The 21,717-nt window shown below is 44.0% G+C and overlaps 1 pseudogene; it reads left to right on the top strand.

The window, feature by feature from the left end:
• Positions 1-21,717, top strand: part of LOC111975573 (exocyst complex component 2-like) — an 81,052-nt pseudogene that overhangs the window by 33,857 nt on the left and 25,478 nt on the right.

Below are 21,717 nucleotides of genomic sequence, written 5' to 3' on the forward strand. Positions count from 1 at the left end.
GCGGGACTCTAACCCGGAAGCTTGTAAGAAATCCCGCTATGCCCTCCGACGAACCAACAAACAGGCAAAGCATCAATACAGGAATAAGATCGAATCATACTACACCGGCTCCGACGCTCGTCGGATGTGGTAGGGCTTGCAAACTATTACAGACCACAAAGTGAAGCACAGCCGCGAGCTGCCCAGTGACACAAGCCTACCAGACGAGCTAAATTACTTATATGCTTGCTTTGAGGCAAGTAACACTGAAACATGCATGAGAGCATCAGCTGTTCCGGACGACTGTGGGATCACACTCTCCGTAGCCGATGTAAGGCCTTTAAACAGGTCAACATTCACAAGGCCGCAGGGCCAGATGGATTACCGGGACATGTACTCTGAGCATGCACTGACCAACTGGCAAGTGTCTTTCCTGACATTTTCAACCTCTCCATGTCTGAGTCTGTAATACCAACATGTTTCAAGTAGACCACCCTAGTCCCTGTGCCCAAGAACACTAAGGTAACCTGCCTAAATGACTACCGACCTGTAGCACTCATGTCTGTAGCCATGAAGTGCTTTGAAATGCTGGTCATGGCTCACATCAACACCACTATCCCAGAAACCCTAGACCCACTCCAATTTGCATACCGCCCCAAAAGATCCTCAGATGATGCAATCTCTATTGCACTCCACACTGCCCTTTCCCACCTGGACAAAAGGAACACCTATGTGAGAATGCTATYCATTGACTACAGCTCAGCGTTCAACACCGTAGTGCCCTCAAAGCTTATCACTAAGCTAAGGACCCTGGGACTAAACACCTCCCTCTGCAACTGGATCCTGGACTTCCTGATGGGCCGCCCCCAGGTGGTAATGGTCGGTAACAACACATCCACCACGCTGATCCTCAACACGGGGGCCCTCAGGGGTGCGTGCTGAGTCCCCTTCTGTACTCCCTGTTCACTCATGACTGTATGGCCAGGCATGACTCCAACACAATCATTCATTTTGCTGATGACACGAGTGGTAGGCCTGATCACTGACAACGATGAGACAGCCTATAGGGAGGAGGTCAGAACGACAACCTTTCCCTCAACGTGATCAAGACAAAGGAGATGATTGTGAACTACAGGAAAAAGAGGAACGAGCACGCCCCCATTCTCATCAACGGGGCTGTAGTGGAGCAGGTTGAGACCAAGTTCCTTGGTGTCCACATCACCACCAACCTATCATTGTCCAAGCACACCAAGACAGTCGTAAAGAGGGCACGACAAAACCTATCCCCCCTTCGAAGACAGAAAAGATTTGACGTGGGTCCTCAGTTCCTCAAAAAGTTCTACAACTGCACCATCGAGAGCATCCTGACTGGTTGCATCACTGCCTGGTATGGCAACTGCTCGGCTTCTGACCGCAAGACACTACAGATGGTAGTGCATACAGCCCAGTACATTACTGGAAGATTCCTGCCATCCAGGACCTCTATACCAGGCAGTGTCAGAGGATCGCCCTAAAATTGTCAAAGACTACAGCCACCCTAGTCGTAGACTGTTCTCTCTGCTACTGCACGGCAAGCAGTACCGGAGCGCCAAGTCTATGTCCAAGAGGCTTCTCAACAGCTTCTACCCCCAAGCCATAAGACTCCTGAACAGCTAATCAAATGGCTACCCAGACTAAACTCAGCAGAAAAAGAAACGTCCTCTCACTGTCAACTGTGTTTATTTTCAGCAAACTTAACATGTGTAAATATTTGTATGAACATACGATTCAACAACTGAGACATAAACTAAACAAGTTCCACAGACATGTGACTAATATAAATGAAATAATTTGTCCCTGATCAAAGGGGGGGTCAAAATCAAAAGTAACAGTCAGTATCTGGTGTGGCCACCAGCTTCATTAAGTACTGCATTGCATCTCCTCATGGACTGCACCAGATTTGCCTGTTCTTGCTGTGAGATGTTACCCCACTCTTCCACCAAGGCACCTGCAAGTTCCCGGACATTTATTTCGGGGAATGGCCCGAGCAGTATGGCTGGTGGCATTGTCATGCTGGAGGGCCATGTCAGGATGAGCTTGCAGGTAGGGTACGACATGAAGGAAGAGGATGTCTTCCCTGTAACGCACAGCGTTGAGATTGCCTGCAATGACAACAAGCTCAGTCCGATGATGCTGTGACACACCGCCCCAGACCATGATGGACTCTCCACCTCCAAATCGATTCCGCTCCAGAGTACAGGCCTCGGTGTAACGCTCCTTCCTTCGATGATAAACGCGAATCCGACCATCACCTCTGGTGAGATAAAACCGCGACTCATCAGTGAAGAGCACTTTTTGCCAGTCTTGTCTGGTCCAGCGATGGTGAGTTTGTGCCCATAGGCGACGTTGTTGCTGGTTATGTCTGGTGAGGACCTGCCTTTCAACAGGCCTACAAGCCCTCAGTCCAGCCTCTCTCAGCCTATTGTGGACAGTCTGAACACTGATGGAGGGATTGTGCGTTCCTGGTGTAACTCGGGCCGTTATTGTTGCCATCCTGTACCATGTTCGGATGTACCGATCCTGTGCAGGTGTTGTTACACGTGGTCTGCCACTGCGAGGACAATCAGCTGTCCATCCTGTCTCCCTGTAGCACGGTCTTAGGCTTCTCACGGTACAGACATTGCAATTTATTGCCCTGGCCACATCTGCAGTCCTCATGCCTCCTTGCAGCATGCCTAAGGCACGTTCACACAGATTAGCAGGGACCCTGTGCATCTTTCTTTGGTATTTTACAGAGTCAGTAGAAAGGCCTCTTTAGTGTCCTAAGTTTTCATAACGGTGACCTTAATTGCCTTCCGTCTGTAAGCTGTTAGTGTCTTAACGACCGTTCCACAGGTGCATGTTCATGAAATGTTTATGGTTCATTGAACAAGCATTGGAAACAGTGTTTAAACCCTTTACAATGAAGATCTATGAAGTTGTTTGGATTTTTACGAAATATATATGTGAACCTATGTACAATTGAAGTCGGAAGTTTACATAGACTTCGTTGTAGTCATTCAAACTTGTTTTTCAACCACTCCACAAATTTCTTGTTAAAAAACGATAGTTTTGGCAAGTCGGTTAGGACATCTACTTTGTGCATGACACAAGTAATTTTTCCAACAATTGTTAACAAACAGATTATTTCACTTATAATTCACTGTATCTCAATTCCAGTGGGTCAGAAGTTTACATACACTAAGTTGACTGTGCCTTTAAACAGCTTGGAAAATTCCAGAAAAGGATGTCATGGCTTTAGAAGCTTCTGATAGATGACATCATTTGAGTCAATTGGAGGTGTACCTGTGGATGTATTTCAAGGCCTACCTTCAAACTCAGTGCCTCTTTGCTTGACATCATGGGAAAATCAAAAGAAATCAGCCAAGACCTCAGAAAATAATTGCAGACCTCCACAAGTCTGGTTCATCCTTGGGAGCAATTTTCAAATGCCTGAAGGTACCACGTTCATCTGTACAAACAATAGTGCGCAAGTATAAACACCATGGGACCACGCAGCCATCATACCACTCAGGAAGGAGACGCATTCTGTCTCCTAGAGATGAACGTACTTTGGTGCGAAAAGCGCAAATCAATCCCAGAACAACAGCAAAGGACCTTGTGAAGATGCTGGAGAAAACAGGTACAAAATTATCTATATCCACAGTAAAACGAGTCCTATATCGACATAACCTGAAAGGCCGCTCAGCAAGGAAGAAGCCACTGCTCCAAAACCGCCATAAAAAAGCCAGACTACGGTTTGCAACTGCACATGGGGACAAAGATCGTACTTTTTGGAGAAATGTCCTCTGGTCTGATGAAACAAAAATGAACTGTTTGGCCATAATGACTATCGTTATGTTTGGAGAAAAAGGGGGAGGCTTGCTAGCCGAAGAACACCATCCCGACCGTGATGCACGGGGGTGGCAGCGTCATGTTGTGGGGGTGCTTTGCTGCAGGAGGGACTGGTGCACTTCTCAAAATAGTTGGCATCATGAGGAAGGAAAATTATGTGGATATATTGAAGCAACATCTCAAGACATCAGTCAAGAAGTTAAGATTGGTCGCAAATGGGTCTTCCAAATGGAGATTGACCCCAAGCATACTTCCAAAGTTGTGGCAAAATGGCTTAAGGACAACAAAGTCAAGGTATTTGTGTGGCCATCACAAAGCCCTGACCTCAATCCCATAGAAAATGTGTGGGCAGAACTGAAAAAAGCGTGTGTGAGCAAGGAGGCCTGTAAACCTGACTCAGTTACACCAGATCTGTCAGGATGAATGTGCCACAATTCACCCAACTTATTGTGGGAAGCTTGTGGAAGGCTACCCGAAACGTTTGACCCAAGTTAAACAAGTTAAAGGCAATGCTACCAAATACAAATTGAGTGTATGTAAACTTCTGACCCACTGGGAATGTGATGAAATAAATAAAAGCTGAAATAAATCATTCTCTCTACTATTATTCTGACATTTCCCATTCTTAAAATTCTAACTGACCTAAGAATTTTTACTAGGATTAAATGTCAGGAATTGTGAAACGGAGTTTAAATGTATTTGGCTAAGGTGTATGTAGACTCCGACTTCAACTGTACATGTTACCTCGACTAATAGGTGCCCCCGCACATTGACTCTGTAACGGTAGCCCCTCTATATAGCCTCCACATTGACTCTGTAACGGTAGCCCCTCTATATAGCCTCCACATTGACTCTGTAACGGTAGACCCTGTATATAGCCTCCACATTGACTCTGTAACGGTAGCCCCTCTATATAGCCTCCACATTGACTCTGTAACGGTAGCCCTTCTATATAGCCTCCACATTGACTCTGTAACGGTAGCCCCTTTATATAGCCTCCACATTGACTCTGTAACGGTAGCCCCTCTATATAGCCTCCACATTGACTCTGTAACGTAGCCCCCTAATATAGCCTCCACATTGACTCTGTAACGGTAGCCCCTCTATATAGCCTCCACATTGACTCTGTACGGTAGCCCCTGCTATATAGCCTCACATTGACTCTGTAAGGTAGCCCCTGTATATAGCCTCCACATTGACTCTGTACGGTAGCCCCTTATATAGCCTCCACATTGACTCTGTAACGGTAGCCTCTATATAGCCTCCACATTGACTCTGTAACGGTAGCCCTCTATAAATAGCCTCCACATTGATCTGTAAGGTACCCTTAATAGCTCCAATTAGTCTACGTAGCCCCTTATAAGCCTCCACATTGACTCCGTAACGGTAGCCCTCTATATAGCCTCCACATTGACTCTGTACGGTAGCCCTCTATATAGCCTCCACATGATCTAACGGTAGCCCCTCTATATAGCCTCGCTATTGTTATTTACTGCTGCTCTTTAATTATTTGTTGCTTTTATTTCTTATTTTACCAGCAATTTTTTTTACTTAACACATATTTTCTTAACACTGCACTGTTGGTTAAGGGCTTGTAAGAAAGCATTTCACTGTAAGTCTACACCTTGTATTGTATTCGGCGCATTTGACAGAATGACATATTTTATTTTTTTAGACTACACCACTGTCAGGTATGTACACCTCACTTAGTGTTATATGTCACACTGTCACGTATGGACACCTCACTCTAGTGTATAACACCTGTCACGTATGGACACCTCACTCTAGTGTTATACACACTGTCACGTACTGGACACTCACTCTAGTGTATACACACTGTCACGTATGGACACCTCACTCTAGTGTTATACCACACTGTCACGCTATGGACACCTCACTCTTAGTGTTACACACTGTCACGTATGGACACCTCACTCTAGTGTCATACACACTGTCACGTATGGACACCTCACTCTAGTGTTATACACACGCACGTATGGACCCTCCTCCACTTTAGTGTTATACACACGTCACGTATGGACACCTCACTCTAGTGTTATACACACTGTCACGTATGGACACCTCACTCTAGTGTTATACACACTGTCACGTATGGACACCTCACTCTTGTGTCGTACACACTGTCAGGTATGGACACCTCACTCTAGTGTGTGTTTGTGCGAGCACRTGTGTGTCAATGACTTTATCCCCCATATTCCAGAACCCCAATCCCTCCTCCACTACAACATTCTCTTTCTCGCTCTCCTCTCTCTCGTCTCTCGTCTCTCTCGTCTCGCCTCTCTCGTCTCTCTCGTCTCTCAGAATAATTTTTGAAGCCCTGGTTGCTCTGGAGATCCCTAATGATCTGCTGCAGGTGATCCAGGATCTACTGTTGGAGCTGAGACACCACTGTCTACTGGTCACCCTGCACCACACCGCAGAGGGTGAGGGAGGAGGGGAGGGAGGGGATGGGAACTGAGACATCACTGTCTACAGGTCTCCCTGCACCACATCGCAAAGAATGAGAGAGAAGGAGATATGGGAGGGAGGAGAGGGGAGGAAGGAAGAGGAAAGGGGACCTGAGACATCACTGTCTGGAAGAAAGGGGCAGAAGAAGGAGAGAGATGGAGAAAGGGGCAGAGGTGGGTTAGGTAAGGTGAGGTTAGTGAAAGAGAAAGTGTTTGTGAAAGGGGATTTTGTGGTTAAACTCTGTTGGTCATTCTGACTGTGGCCCTAGATCTATAGAAACTCAGGTTGATACTAACAGCTCATGTGGTTTTGAAGGTAGTCATTCACTAGTTTAGAGGGTCATTTCACTTTCTTTTGCGGTCTTCCACCAAACAGTTCTATTTAAAATGTCATGTGAACTGATCATGGCTCTTCACTTGTTCACGAGTATGTAGTACCATTATTTAATTTGATAGTGATCAAAAATAATGTGAAATGTGAAAAGCACACATTTGTTGCCCCTATAGTGATTTATGTTGGTGTATGCATTTTGTCAGATGTCAAAAGGCTTGCAGAGAAAGAGGACTGGGTCGTAGACAATGAAGGAATCACCAGCTTGGTAAAGCTATATTTACTATGTGATATATCATGATTTATTATATAGTAAGATATGATGAAAAATATGACAAGGTATAATCTATATATCTGATTTGTGTGTTATGTCGTGTGCAGCCAGCCCAGTTTGAGCAGTGCATGGTGCAGATGCTGCAGTCACTCAAAGAACCCATGGAGACCAAACCTGGGGAGGTCAATGTAAGGAACACACACTATACACTATAACAGAACCTTATTCATCTTTGTGAACTACTGTATTTATGTATGTGAATTGCACTGAACAATCATATAAACGCAACATGCAACAATTTCTAAGATTTTACTGAGTTACAGTTCATATAAGGACATCAGTCAATTTAAATACATTCATTAGGCCCTAATCTATGGATTTCACTTGACTGGGATTACAGATATGCATCTGGTGGTCACAGATACCTTAATAAATATGGTAGGGGCGTGGATCAGAGAACCAGTCCGTATCTGGTGTGACCACCTTTTGCCTCATGCAGCACGACACGTCTCCTTTGCGTGGAGTTGATCAGGCTGTTGATTGTGGCTTGTGGAATGTGGGAACTGGAACACGCTGTCGTGCACATCGATCCAGAGCATCCAAAACATGCTCAATGTCTGGTGAGAATACAGGCCATGGAAGAACTGGGAGATGTTCAACTTCCAGGAATTGTGTAGAGATCCTTGCGACATGGGGCCGTGCATTATCATGCTGAAACAGGTGATGGCGGTGGATGAATGGCATGACAATGGGCCTCAGGATCTCATCATGGTGTCTCTGTGCATTCAAATTGCCATCGATAAAATGCAATTGTGTTCGTTGTCCATAGCTTATGCGTGCCCATACCATAACCCCACCACCACCATGGGGCACTCTGTTCACAACATTGACATCAGAAAGCTGCTCGCCCACACGACACCATACACACTGTCTGCCATCTGCCCGGTACAGTTGAAACCGGATTCATCCGCGAAGAGCACGCTTCTCCAGCATGCCAGTGGCAATCGAATGTGAGCATTTGCCCACTGAAGTCGGTTATGACGCCAAACTGCAGTCAGGTCAAGACCCTGGTGAGGACGACGAACATGCAGATGAGCTTCCCTGAGACGGTTTCTGACAGTTTGTGCAGATATGATTCGGTTGTACAAACCAACAATTTCATCAGCTGTCCTGGTGGCTGGACTCAGACTATCCCACAGATGAAGAAGCCAGATGTGGAGGTACTGGGCTGGCGTGGTTACAYGTGGTCTGCGGTTGTGAGGCCGGTTGGATGTACTGACAAATTCTTTAAAACGATGTTGGAGGCGGCTTATGGTAGAGAAATTAACATTAAATTATCTGGCAACAGCTCTGGTGGACATTCCTGCAGTCAGCATGCCAATTGCGTGCTCCCTCAACTTGAGAAATCTGTGGCTTGTGTTGTGTGACAAATCTGCACATTTTAGAGTGGCCTTTTATTGTCCGCAGCACAAGGTACACCTGTGTAATGATCATGCTGTTTATTCAGCTTCTTGATATGTCACACCTGTCAGGTGGATAGATTATCTTGGCAAAGGAGAAATGCTCACTAACAGGGATTTTGTACCTGTAGGTGTACTACAAAATTGGAGAGAAATAAGCTTTTTGTGCGCAAGGAACATTTTTGGGATCTTGTTTTTTTCAGCTCATGAAATATGGGACCAACACTTTACATGTTGTATTTATATTTTTGTTCAGTATGAATGGTGGTGTATTGGACCACATTACTGCGTGATAGCTGCTGTCTCACCTTCCTCTCCTGTCTTCAGATCCTCCAATTGGATCAGGCCCAAGATCAAGCCTCAGAGCTCTGTGTGGACATCATGAGGGTACTGTACAGTCACTACAGACTAGGTTTACACTATATTTCACCACAATAATACAGAATAGAGATTAAGATTACAGTATAGTTCAACATAGTAATCCCTTCAGTTTACTGGTACTGTAGTTAGCATGAATTTATGGTACTACTGTCACAAGAGAATAGGTTTACAGTATATTTCACTCTAGTGAAGGGACTCCTACAGGTCACAGGTAGTTTATTGCTACAATGCTCAAATTCAGTAGACATTTAGGAACGGTTTCCCGGACACAGATTAAGACTAGTCCTGGACTGAAAAGGCACCTTCAATGGAGAATCTCCATTAAGAATGCTTTTTAGTACTGGATTAGGCTTCATCTATGTCCGGGAAACCGGCCCTTAGATTATTGTAGCCTTTTACCTTTGTAGCAGGAATGGACCAGGAAGCTCTGTGAGAAGATCATGAAGGTATAGTACTATAGAGTAAAGATAAGGATTACATCATATTTCGCCATAGGAATATCTACAGTTTACTGTAGGTCTACAGTGCACAAATTCAGTTGAAATGTATTAATTATTGTAGACTTGTACTTTCTGAGCAGGTTCGAGAGCAGGTGAAAAAGCTCTAAGGAGATCAATAAGGTACTGTATGGTACAGAGTAGATACGCGACTAGGATTACACCATAGGAATCCCTACAGATTATAGGTCAGGGGTAGGCAACTACATTCAGCCGCGTGCTGAATATAATTCTAATAATTTGAACACTGAAAATTGACCACAACTAAGCCCAAAAAGAGATTGTATTTCAAATAAAAAATATAATTTTATACCTTGATTACATTGAGATACGATCACATTACTATTTTCTTTACAACAAACAATTTCCTTGCAGGGTGGTTTTGGCCCACGGGCTGCCTGTTGCCGACCCCTGTTATATGTAGTTTACTGTAGGTTTACAGTGCAGTCCATTCACCCCACTCCTTTTTAATATAGTTGACTGTTACTGATGTCTGAGTGACTGACCAGTCTCTGTGACACTGACCTGTCTCTGTGACACTGACCTTTCTCTGTGACACTGACCTGTAACATCTCTTCCAGGTGTTTGTCAGCTGCCTGGAGCAGCTGAGCAATAAAACAGATGGAGACATCAACACTTCACAGTGAGTACAGGCAGGGACTTTGCATCCAGTGTCAATTTGTGTGTCTGCCTTAGTGTGTTTTTGAACTCTGTATGTGTGTGTGTATTCTCAGTATATCAGTGGACCTTGCCTCTCCAGACCCATTCAGTGGCCTTCAGGAAGACTTCTGTGCAACACCGGTAAGAAGATCTGAATTTTCTCAGACTGAGACTACAGGCCTCAATTGAACTCAATCTACCTCAATCTCACACTACAGGATTGCCAATGTCAATGAGCATTCTCAGTGAAGGTTATTTTTCTTACAATCTAACCCCCCTACACACCCACACACACGTGTATCTCCTTCACTGGTAAACCAAACCAATCTGTTATGATGCTGTTTCCTGGTTGTGGACAGGAAGCAGACACAACCTAATTTACTGTATATGTGTCCAGATGAGAGTGAATGGGCCTGGGTGTGTAGTGAAGGGGAGAGGAGAGGAGGGGGAGGAAGAGCAAGGGGAGTTTTTGGTAAAGGGAAATAGAGCAGGGTGCAGATGGGGTTTCCCCTGATCTCTGATCTCTAGCAGGGCTGAGTCGGTGAGACAGCCAGACAATATTCAGGGCACATGCCAGAGTTCAGGCCTACAGGACCACCTTAAGACATTATCATATGGAGTACCAAACATCTCACTGAAATACAGTAAGGCCTCAGAGAGACGGTGGGCTGGTAGGCCATAGATTGACATGGTCTACAGAGACTGGAAGTGTTGAAAAATAATAGAAGAAGACTAGAATTCTTATGATAAAAGGAGTTGCCAAAGTAACCAAATTATTTGAGATTGTCTATTAAGACCAGAACCTCTCCTCTCCTCTCCTCTTTTAGGAGTGAACACTACCTGTTACACTAATCCTGTCAGTGAGGTTGTCAGTGAGGTAATTGTTATAATTGACCTTGTATCATTGAAGAAAACCCAGTGTGTAGTATGGCGTAAAACAGAATTTTAGTAAATTCCAGTAAAACAGGGATGGAGTCAATGATGAGATTAACTGACAGATGCTCAGAAACCATCACTCAACATAACAAATCCAACATCCTGAACTTTCTCTCTCTGTGTGTGTGTGTGTGTGTGTGTGTGTGTGTGTGTGTGTGTGTGTTGCTGTGCTGTTGGTGGTGTGTGTGTGTGTGTGTGTGTGTGTGTGTGTGTGTGTGTGTGTGTGTGTGTGTGTGTGTGTGTGTGTGTGTGTGTGTTGTGTGTGTGTGTGTGTGTGTGTGTGTGTGTGTGTCTGTGTGCATCTCTTTCTCTCTATAGGAGCAGCGTCTGCTGATCATCCTGAGTAACTGTCAGTACCTGGAGAAAACACACCTTCCTTAACACGGCTGAACACTTTGAGAAACACGGCTTCACCGGGACTGACAAGATCACACAGGTTAGTAGAGAGGACACACCACAAGACAGACACAAACAGACACACACACAGTTAACTGTCAGAAACAGCAAAACAGTTAACTGTCTCCTTAGATGTTTGGTGTTTAGTTTTGGTGTTCTTTGAAGAAGAAGATTTGTCACCAATGAGTTATGAGAAATGATGTTTGGGCAGAACGATTACTCTCTCTTCTCTTTAAACAGCTAAAGGTCAGATCTTCTGAGTCAGTCTCCTTCTCTCTCATACACACACTCATACAGACAGAATATGTGGCTGTTCCTGTAAAAACAGGTAAACGGCTTGTGTTTTTTAGAAACATGGCCTGTAAGCAGTTGGTTCAAAACCAGGATCTATATTGTGACTATAAGAACATAAATCAAGTTCCTGTAAAAGCACTTTGTGACAGCTGCTGATGTAAGAATAGATTTCTAGAAGTACATTCATTGAAATTTGATTGATGTCTCTCTCCTCTGCTCCCAGGTGAGTGTCTGTGTAGCTGTGTACAGGTGTGAGTTTGATTAGGTTTGTCTCTACCTCTATTTCCAGGTGAGTGTCCATGCAGTGAAGAGCTGGATGAGAGTCTGTTGATGCCTACATCGAGAGGAAGTCAGATCCCATCGTAGATCCTAGAACCAGGCACTCTACGCTGGATACTTCGACTGGAGGGACTGTAGTACACCTACAGGTAACCAAAACACACACTCTCTCACACCAACGCACGCACGACGCACGCACGCACGCACGCCACGCACGCCACGCACGCCACGCACGCACGCACGCCACGCACGCACGCACGCACGCACGCACCGCCACGCACGCACACACACACACACACACACACACACACACACACACACACACACACACACAGAGAGAGACATATACGCTGTCTACTTTGATTTATTTTATATAACCTTTATTTAACTAGGCAAGTCAGTTAAGAACAAATTCTTATTTACAGTACACCTGCAGGTACACAGAAATGTATTTCTATAATTTTAATATTTTTTTCTCTGCATTGTTGGGAAGGGCCCGTAAGTAACCGTTTCACTGTTAGTCTACACCTGTTGTTTACCAAGCATGTGACAAATGTGATTTGATTTGATCTACCCTGTCTACGTCCATTGGCGCGACTGCACACCTTTTTACACACCTTAATCACAGGACATTATGGACTGAGGCCAGTATTCAAACCAACACAGATTAACCACCTGTACACTGCAATAGACTTTTAAACTCAGTTTCCCAGACGTTTGTGGAGATTGCATTCGTAATGTCGAGTTCTTCCACTAAGCCACAGATGTAACAGAGAGAGGGGGGTTTACCCATAATAACCCTTGACTTATCTAGCCTCTTGGGCTTATTTCCAAAAGCAATAAACCTTACGGCTGTCTGGGGAACATTATGGCAGAGGTTTTCAAACTGGGATCTGCAGCCCCCTAAGGTTCCATAGAGGCACTGCAGGGGTTCTGCAAAATTATTTTATGAATATCGCTAGCTTCAACAGAATACCATATGTCTCTGCGTCCAGTATGAAGGAAGTTAGTGGTAGTTTCACGAGCCAATGCTAAAGTTTCAAGGTACAGGATACACATGGTATACACTGTCCAATGAAATGCTTACTTTCAGGTTCCTTCTCCACAAGCCAACAACAATAAGAAATGATAAAAGATAAGAATATGAACATAAAGTAAATGGCTCAGTAGAATATAATAAACATTTTAKCATTCGTATAATACATGAAGGCACAATTTATAGTCCAATATTTACACATGTTTTGGAAAAGCTGGGATTGAGGGGGGCAAGTGTTTAAATTGTGCAGTATTTAGCAATCATAATAAGAGTCTGGCAGCAGCAGTTGTGATGTGTGTGTAGCATGAATGTACAGTACCAGTCAAAAGTTTGGACACACCTACTCATTCAAAGGTTTTTCTTTATTTTTACTATTTTCTACATTGTAGAATAATAGTGAAGATATCAAAACTATGAAATAACACATATGGAATCATATACAAACCAAAAAAGTGTTAAACAATTCTTCAAAGTAGCCACATTTTGCATTGATGACAGCTTTGTACACTCTTGGCATTCTCTGAACCAGCTTCATGAGGCAGTCACCTGAAATGTAGTTCCATTAACATGTATGCCTTGTTAAAAGTTCATTTGTGGAATCTCTTTCCTTAATGTGTTTGAGCCAATCAGTTGTGTTGTGACAAGGTAGGGGGGTGGTATACAGAAGACAGCCCTATTTGGTAAAAGACCAAGTCCATATTATGGCAAGAACAGCTCAAATAAGCATAGAGAAGCGACAGTCCATCATTACTTTAAGACATGAAGGTCAGTCCATCTGGAAAATGTCAAGAACTTTGGAAGTTTCTTCAAGTTCAGTTGCAAAAACCATCAAGCACTATGATGAAACTAGCTCTCATGAGGACCGCCACAGGAAAGAAAGACCCAGTGTTACCTCAGCTGCAGAGGATAAGTTCATTAGAGTTAACTGCACCTCAGATTGCAGCCCAAATAAATGCTTCACAGAGTTCAAGTAACAGACACATCTCAACATCAACTTTTCAGAGGAGACTGCGTGAATCAGGCCTTCATGATCCAATTTCTGCAAAGAAACCACTACTAAAGGACATGAAATAAGAATAAGAGACTTGCTTGGGCCAAGAAACACGAGCAATGGACATTAGACCAGTGGAAATCTGTCCTTTGGTCTGATGAGTCCAAATGTGAGATTTTTGGTTCCAACCGCTGTGTCTCTGTGAGACGCAGAGTAGGTGAACGGATGATATCCATATGTGTGGTTCCTACGGTGAAGCATGGAGGAGGAGGTGTGATGGTGTGGGGCTGCTTTGCTGGTGACACCGTCTGTGATTTATTTAGAATTCAAGTTATTCTGCAGCGATATGCCATCCCATCTGGTTTGCGCTTAGTGGGACTATCATTTCTTTTTCAACAGGACAATGACCCAAAACACACCTCCAGACTGTGTAAGAGCTATTTGACCAAGAAGGAGAGTGATGGTGCTGCATCAGATGACCTGGCCTCCACAAACCTGACCTCAACCTAATTGAGATGGTTTGGGATGAGTTGGATCGCAGCGTGAAGGAAAAGCAGCAAACAGTGCTCAGCATATGTGGGAACTCCTTCAAGACTGTTGGAAAAGCATTTCTCATGAAGCTGGTTGAGAGAATGCCAAGTATGCAAAACTGTCAAGGCAAAGGGTGGCTACTTTGAATAATCTAAAATATGTTTTGATTTGTTTAACATTTTTTGTTACTTATGTGTTATTGATTCCATATGTATTATTTCATAGTTTTGATGTTTTCACTATTATTCTACAATGTAGAAAATAGTTTTTAAAAATCTGAAAAATCCTTGAATGAGCAGGTGTGTCCAAACTTTTGACTGGTAGTGTATATGTATGTGTGTGAGTGAGTGGATTAGTTAGCAAGTGAGCGCATGTGTGCTAAGGTGCGGAGAATCTGAGCAGGTGGTCAGTCCAGTTCAAGTGTTCAGCAGTCTGATGGCTTGTAGATACCAACAGACTCAGAGACAGTTTCTATCAGACTTCATGCTCCGATGCCTGCCCGATGGTAAGGGAGTGAACTGCTCGTGGCTGGGGTGTGTGGGGTCCTTGATGGTGCTGCGGGACTTCCTCATGCACCGTTTCAAGTAGATGTCCTGGATGGGTGGGAGCACGGTCTCAGTGATGCATTGGACCTTCTTCACCACACACTGGATGGACTTGTGGTCGTGGACAGAGCAATTCCTGTACCAGGCTGTGATGCAACCGGTAAGGACGCTCTCGATGGTGTAGTATTTGGAGAAGACCCAGGGTGACTTGCCGATTTTCTTTAGCTGCCTTAGGAAGTAGAGACGCTGTTGCACCCTCTTGACAAGAGTGGTGATGTTGTTGGTCCATGACAAATCCTCTGTGATGTGGACGCAGTGAAACTTAAAACTGCTGACTCTCTCTACTGCAGTCCCCTTGATGTGGATCAGGGCATGTTCCCTCCTCTGCTTCCTGAAGTCAACAACTCCTTTGCTTTGCTGATGTTGAGGGAGAGTTTGTTGTCCTGGCACCACAAAACCAGTTTACTTACCTCCTCCCTGTGGTCTGCCCGTCAGTATAATAGTAAAATAGTGATTTTGTCAGACATCATAGGCAGAAGCTCTATAGAGATGATGACTTGGAATTAAATAATAAAGTCATCAAATAAACCAAATATTTTATTAAAGTAAATTAATGTGAATAAATTATTGTTAATAAATGATTAGCAGAAATGGGCAGTCACTACCATCATGTCATTCAACCCACATAATCCATAGTGCATTTAATGAAAACATTAATAATTAAGGAAATCGAAAACCGTGATTTATTTGTTCATAATCGAACCGAAACCGAACCAACCTCAAAAAGCACTAATCACTCAGCACTAACTAAATGTCTCTGTGTGTCCTGAAGTTTTACAATGAACAGTGCTTGGATGTGCTTAGCCTGATGTTCACAACTTCACATACAGTCTACTCTTAGTCTACTCTGTATTAGGGCTGTGACGATACCAGTATCACAATATTTTTACCATGGCAAATTAAATCAAGAAGCAGATCAAACTTTTTTGTCCTTTAAAAGCCTGCTGTATGTAAAATATAGTATGCTATAGCTGGGAAAATAAATACATGTGACTCTGGATGACAACATAATGTTTGTTTCCAACATTAGGGCTGTTTTCCTAAAGAAGTTAAATCCGCTTCCTGTTTTGTTTCATTGCCACGATACTGACGAGTATCGCAATACTGGTATCGTCCCGGCCCTGTTGTTGTGGGTGGGGGAGCTCCTTGTAGGAAATGTTAAACCCTGAATCTTCAGTGAATTCTTCATACTTACATTCATACACACACTCTCTAAATTGAAGTGATGTTAGCAGTGACATGGACATGTATCATTCTGGTCTGTGGTTTTGGGTGTGTGTATACACACACACACACACACACACACACACACACACACACGTACACATGGATGTGCTATGAGGCTGTGCACAGGTGACACTTGTATGTGGTCTACGTACCTTAAAACAGGAAGTGTGTGTGTGCGCTCAGAGGAGCATAGCCCCACTCCCCTATGCTCCTCAATGTTCCAGGGAGAAAAAGTGGTGCCTTTTACGATTTTGTGTGTTCCGCTAATAGTGAAACAGGAACATTTGGGCTTATTAACCACAGCTATAAGGAATAGGATATGATACTTTCACTGGCTAAACATGTGGGTATCTGGTGTGTGTATGCTGAGGCCTGCATTGCCAGTGGAAACAGAGAAAGACAACCTTCACTGGTTTTGGTCTTTTTGTTTTCTCGTAGTAACACTCTTGCCCCCTGGAAGTATTCATCTTTAAATTCATCTTCAGCACCAGACACCAGACAATCATCTCATTTATATTTATTATATTGTCTTCTCAACGTGACATTGGGGATGTGACAAATGGAAAAGTTTTCTTAACATTTAAACGGCCATTTGTTAAAATGCTAAGAATTTTTTTATAAAATTCCATGTGAATTCACAATGCAGCTGTGCTGCTGCCAGCAACGGTACGGGTATTATGGTGCATCCCTTTCATTACATTTTACATTTAAGTCATTTAGCAGACGCTCTTATCCAGAGCGACGGTTAAGCATTGCACCTGTACTACCATTACGGTACCTAAATTCCACCTTGCAAAGTTTGCATTTACTTCTCATTTAACTTCTCAAAGTATTGCCATACAGGACTTCACTGCTGTTGCTTGCCTTTCTCTGAAATGTTTCCAACTGTTAACCATGATGACGTAGTAGTGGAGAGTCGACTCAAAAAGTATTTCTCGACTCGTTGCATGTTGACTCCAGTGTCAACTCCCATTTCTAAGTGTCAAGATTCAGTATTTTTGGAACGGAGGAGACTGACTTGTTGCTGTACTTCCGAGAACACAAACACTCGCATCTTTCATAGCGAGGGACAGAGACAGAATTTAATTGAATTGACAGAGGAGATGGACACAGTATAGGTAGGACGGCCACCAGGCAGACAGTCAGAACGGTGCACTAGGCCTATCAATTGGCAATCAAATCTCGCAATGGAATGCTGTATCTCACAATTTCTTGGCTTGCAATGTCTCGCAACTTCAGTAAAGCAGGGCCTGTGGTCAGTGAAGAGGTTAGGATGCTGAGGTGAGCAAGATGCAACACTTCACTTTCACACAGTCACACACAGTATCTGCGCATGTGCACAGGTTTACTTCACACTGCTCACAGTGTGGTAGCCAGGTCACCAGAGCCTTGCTCTTCAACACTCTTTAGTTGTTGTGGAAAGTTACCTACTATGCTGTTTACTTTCCCCAGGCCTTCGTAGCCTATTGTTTAGTTAGACTATAACACGGAAACTGGGATTCAAATGTTGTTGTTAGGGATTTTTCTTAACGTCAAGGATCCCAACTTCGTTTATACATTTAAACGTTCACACCCCTACTTAGGGGTGCCATTACAGGTTATACACCCACCATTCTCCAGGTTGATTGGAGAATACATACATTATATGGCTCATCTCAACCTCTACCAATAGAAATAACTACTTTCAATCTTTCCTCGCCCACTGCATTTCAGTCTAGTCTTATAGTAAAAGAGAACTGATAAATGTGTTAGGTCTGGGATCAGTTTCATATGATCGGTTTCAGGTTTTGACGTTATTATGGAACTACCTTCTTTCCAAGGTGTGAGGAACTACCTGAAGGAAGCCTTGGTCAACATCATCACTGTTCATGCTGAGGTAAGGCATTGACCTTTCTGTATAATGAAGAGATGCATGACAAACATTATTGGGGGCCTTCTGTAATGAGTAGAGCAGTCAGTCAGTAGTCACAGAGAGAGTTTGATCTCTCTCGTTATCCCCCCGCCCCTCTCTCTCTCCACCTCTTTCTCTCTCAGGTCTTCACAGTGTCAAAGGAGCTAGTTCCCAGGGTTCTGACTAGAATCGTTGATGGTGTGGCGGAGGAGATGAGCCGTCTCATGCAGTGTGTATCATCCTTCAGCATGAACGGAGCCATACAGGTACACCACACACACACACACACACACACACACACACACACACACACACACACACACACACACACACACACACACACACACACACACACACACACACACACACACACACACACTTACTTTCAGATGCCACTCTCTCTCGAGTGAGTCAAATGAAGAGCCACCAACTGGGGGGATTTACCCTCTTTTACTGATGATTCTAAACCCCAGCACCTCTACCAGACCAGCTACTGGTATACTCTGTACTGTACACTCTACAGCCCAAACTGAGGATACTTTAAATTACCCTAAAGTGCTCTATTAAATGCCCAGTGCAGTCACTGTTTTATACAGTATATATTTCCACACTATGAAGTTGGAATTGCACTGAAATTATGAAAATTATGATAACTGCTCTTTTAGTGTAAGAGCTGTTTGAAAAGACTGCCAGAAATGTCAGCTTGTTTTGGTGGGATGGAGTTTTGGCCTGCCTGGTGACATCATCAGGCAGTAAATGAGTTAATAGACCAATAAGAAAGAGAGTTCTAAACCTCTCTGCCAATACCAGCTAGTGTTCAGTTTTCCCTTCCCCACTCAGACCACTCCCAGACAGTCCGAGCAAAATTCTTGCTTGAGAAAGTGCTCTTTACGAAGAAGCTATTTTTGTTTCTTTTTTACCATTTTAATTACAGTAAGGTACTTAATTGTTACCTAAAAAATGTTTGATATTGAAATAAAAACTGCTGCACTGGACCTTTTAACCTCATTTACCCATTATTATTTTTTTCTTTATCCATCTCTCTTKCTCCCTCACTCACTCACTCACACAATTTCAATTTAAGGGCTTTTTAAATTGATTTTTATTTCACCTTTATTTAACCAAATCAAATTTTATTTGTCACATACACATGGTTAGCAGATGTTAATGCGAGTGTAGYGAAATGCTTGTGCTTCTAGTTCCGACAATGCAGTAATAACCAATGAGTAATCTAACCTAACAATTTCACAACAACTACCTTATGCACACAAGTGTAAAAGGATGAAGAATATGTACATGAAAATATATGAATGAGTGATGGTACAGAACGGCATAGGCAAGATGCAGTAGATGGTATAGAGTACAGTATATACATATGAGATGAGTAATGTAAACATATAAAAGTGGCATTGTTTAAAGTGGCTAGTGATACATTTTTTACATCAATTTTTCCATTATTAAAGTGGCTGGAGTTGAGTCAGTATGTTGGCAGCAGCCACTCAATGTTAGTGGTGGCTGTTTAACAGTCTGATGGCCTTGAGATAGAAGCTGTTTTTCAGTCTCTCGGTCCCCGCTTTGATGCACCTGTACTGACCTCGCCTTCTGGATGATAGCGGGGTGAACAGGCAGTGGTTCGGGTGGTTGTTGTCCTTGATGATCTTTATTGTCACGATCGTCTTCTTGTGAGAGATTGGACCAAGGCGCAGCGTGTGCAAAATACATCTCTTTATTGTGGAAGAGAGAAAAAACACGAAAACGAACACTATACACAAACTAACAAAAACAACAAACGMCCGTGAAGCTAAATAARGTAAGTGCACAGACAAGCAACAAACGTTCAACATAGACAATTACSCACAAACACATGATGCCCATGGCTGCCTTAAATATGGCTCCCAATTAGAGACAATAAACCACAGCTGTCTCTAATTGAGAACCAATCTAGGCAGCCATCGACATACAAACACCTAGACAAGACATTTCCCCATTAAAMCTACAAACCCCTAGACAACCCAAAACACATACTTCCCCATGTCACACCCTGACCTAACTAAAATAATAATGAAAACAAAGATAACTAAGGCCAGGGTGTGACATTTATGGACTTCCTGTGACAGCGGGTGGTGTAGGTGTCCTGGAGGGCAGGTAGTTTGCCCCCAGTGATGCGTTGTGCAGACCTCACTACTCTCTGGAGAGGCTTACGGTTGTGGGCGGAGCAGTTGCCGTACCAGGCGGTGATACAGCCCGACAGGATGCTCTCGATTGTGGATCTGTAAAAGTTTGTGAGTGCTTTTGGTGACAAGCCAAATTTCTTCAGCCTCCTGCTGCACCTTCTTCACCATGCTGTCTGTGTGGGTGGACCAATACAGTGTGTCCGTGATGTGTACGCCGAGGAACTTAAAACTTACTACCCTCTCCACTACTGGCCCGTCGATGTGGATAGGGGGGTGCTCCCTCTGCTGTTTCCTGAAGTCCACGATCATCTCCTTTGTTTTGTTGACGTTGAGTGTGARGTTATTTTCCTGACACCACACTCCGAGGGCCCTCACCTCCTCTTTGTAGGCCGTCTCGTCGTTGTTGGTAATCAAGCCTACCACTGTAGTGTCGTCTGCAAACTTGATGATTGAGTTGGAGGCGTGAATGGCCATGCAGTCGTGGGTGAACAGGGTGTACAGGAGAGGGCTCAGAACGCACCCTTGTGGGGCCCCAGTGTTGAGGATCAGCGGGGTGGAGATGTCGTTACCTACCCTCACCACCTGGGGGCGGCCCGTCAGGAAGTCCAGGACCCAGTTGCACAGGGCGGGGTCGAGACCCAGGGTCTCGAGCTTGACGACGAGTTTGGAGGGTAATATGGTGCTAAATGCTGAGCTGTAGTTGATGAACAGCATTCTCACATGGGTATTCTTCTTGTCCAGATGAGTTAGGGCAGTGTGCAGTGTGGTTGCGATTGCGTCGTCTGTGGACCTATTGGGGCGGTAAGCAAATTGGAGTGGGTCTAGGGTGTCMGGTAGGGTGGAGGTGATATGGTCCTTGACTAGTCTCTCAAAGCACTTCATGATGACAGAAGTGAGTGCTATGGGGCGGTAGTCGTTTAGCTCAGTTACCTTAGCTTTCTTGGGAACAGGAACAATGGTGGCCCTCTTGAAGCATGTGGGAACAGCAGACTGGGATAAGGATTGATTGAMTATGTCCGTAAACACACCAGCCAGCTGGTCTGCACATGCTCTGAGGACGCGGCTGGGGATGCCGTCTGGGCCTGCAGCCTTGCGAGGATTAACACGTTTAAATGTTTTACTCACGTCGGCTGCAGTGAAGGAGAGTCCACAGGTTTTGGTAGCGGGCCGTGTCAGTGGCACTGTATTGTCCTCAAAGCGAGCAAAGAAGTTGTTTAGTCTGTCTGGGTCCTGATATATTCCCCCCAAGCAGACACATCGACGGCCCTGAACAAACTTCATTTGACTCTATGTAAACTGGAAACCACATATCCTGAGGCTGCATTCATTGTAGCTGGGATTTTAACAAGGCTAATCTGAAAACAAGACTCCCTAAATTCTATCAGCATATCGATTGTGCTACCAGGGCTGGTAAAACCCTAGATCATTGTTATT

Source organism: Salvelinus sp. IW2-2015, linkage group LG16 (assembly GCF_002910315.2).
Source record: "Salvelinus sp. IW2-2015 linkage group LG16, ASM291031v2, whole genome shotgun sequence".
NCBI classification, from domain to species: Eukaryota; Metazoa; Chordata; class Actinopteri; order Salmoniformes; family Salmonidae; genus Salvelinus; species Salvelinus sp. IW2-2015.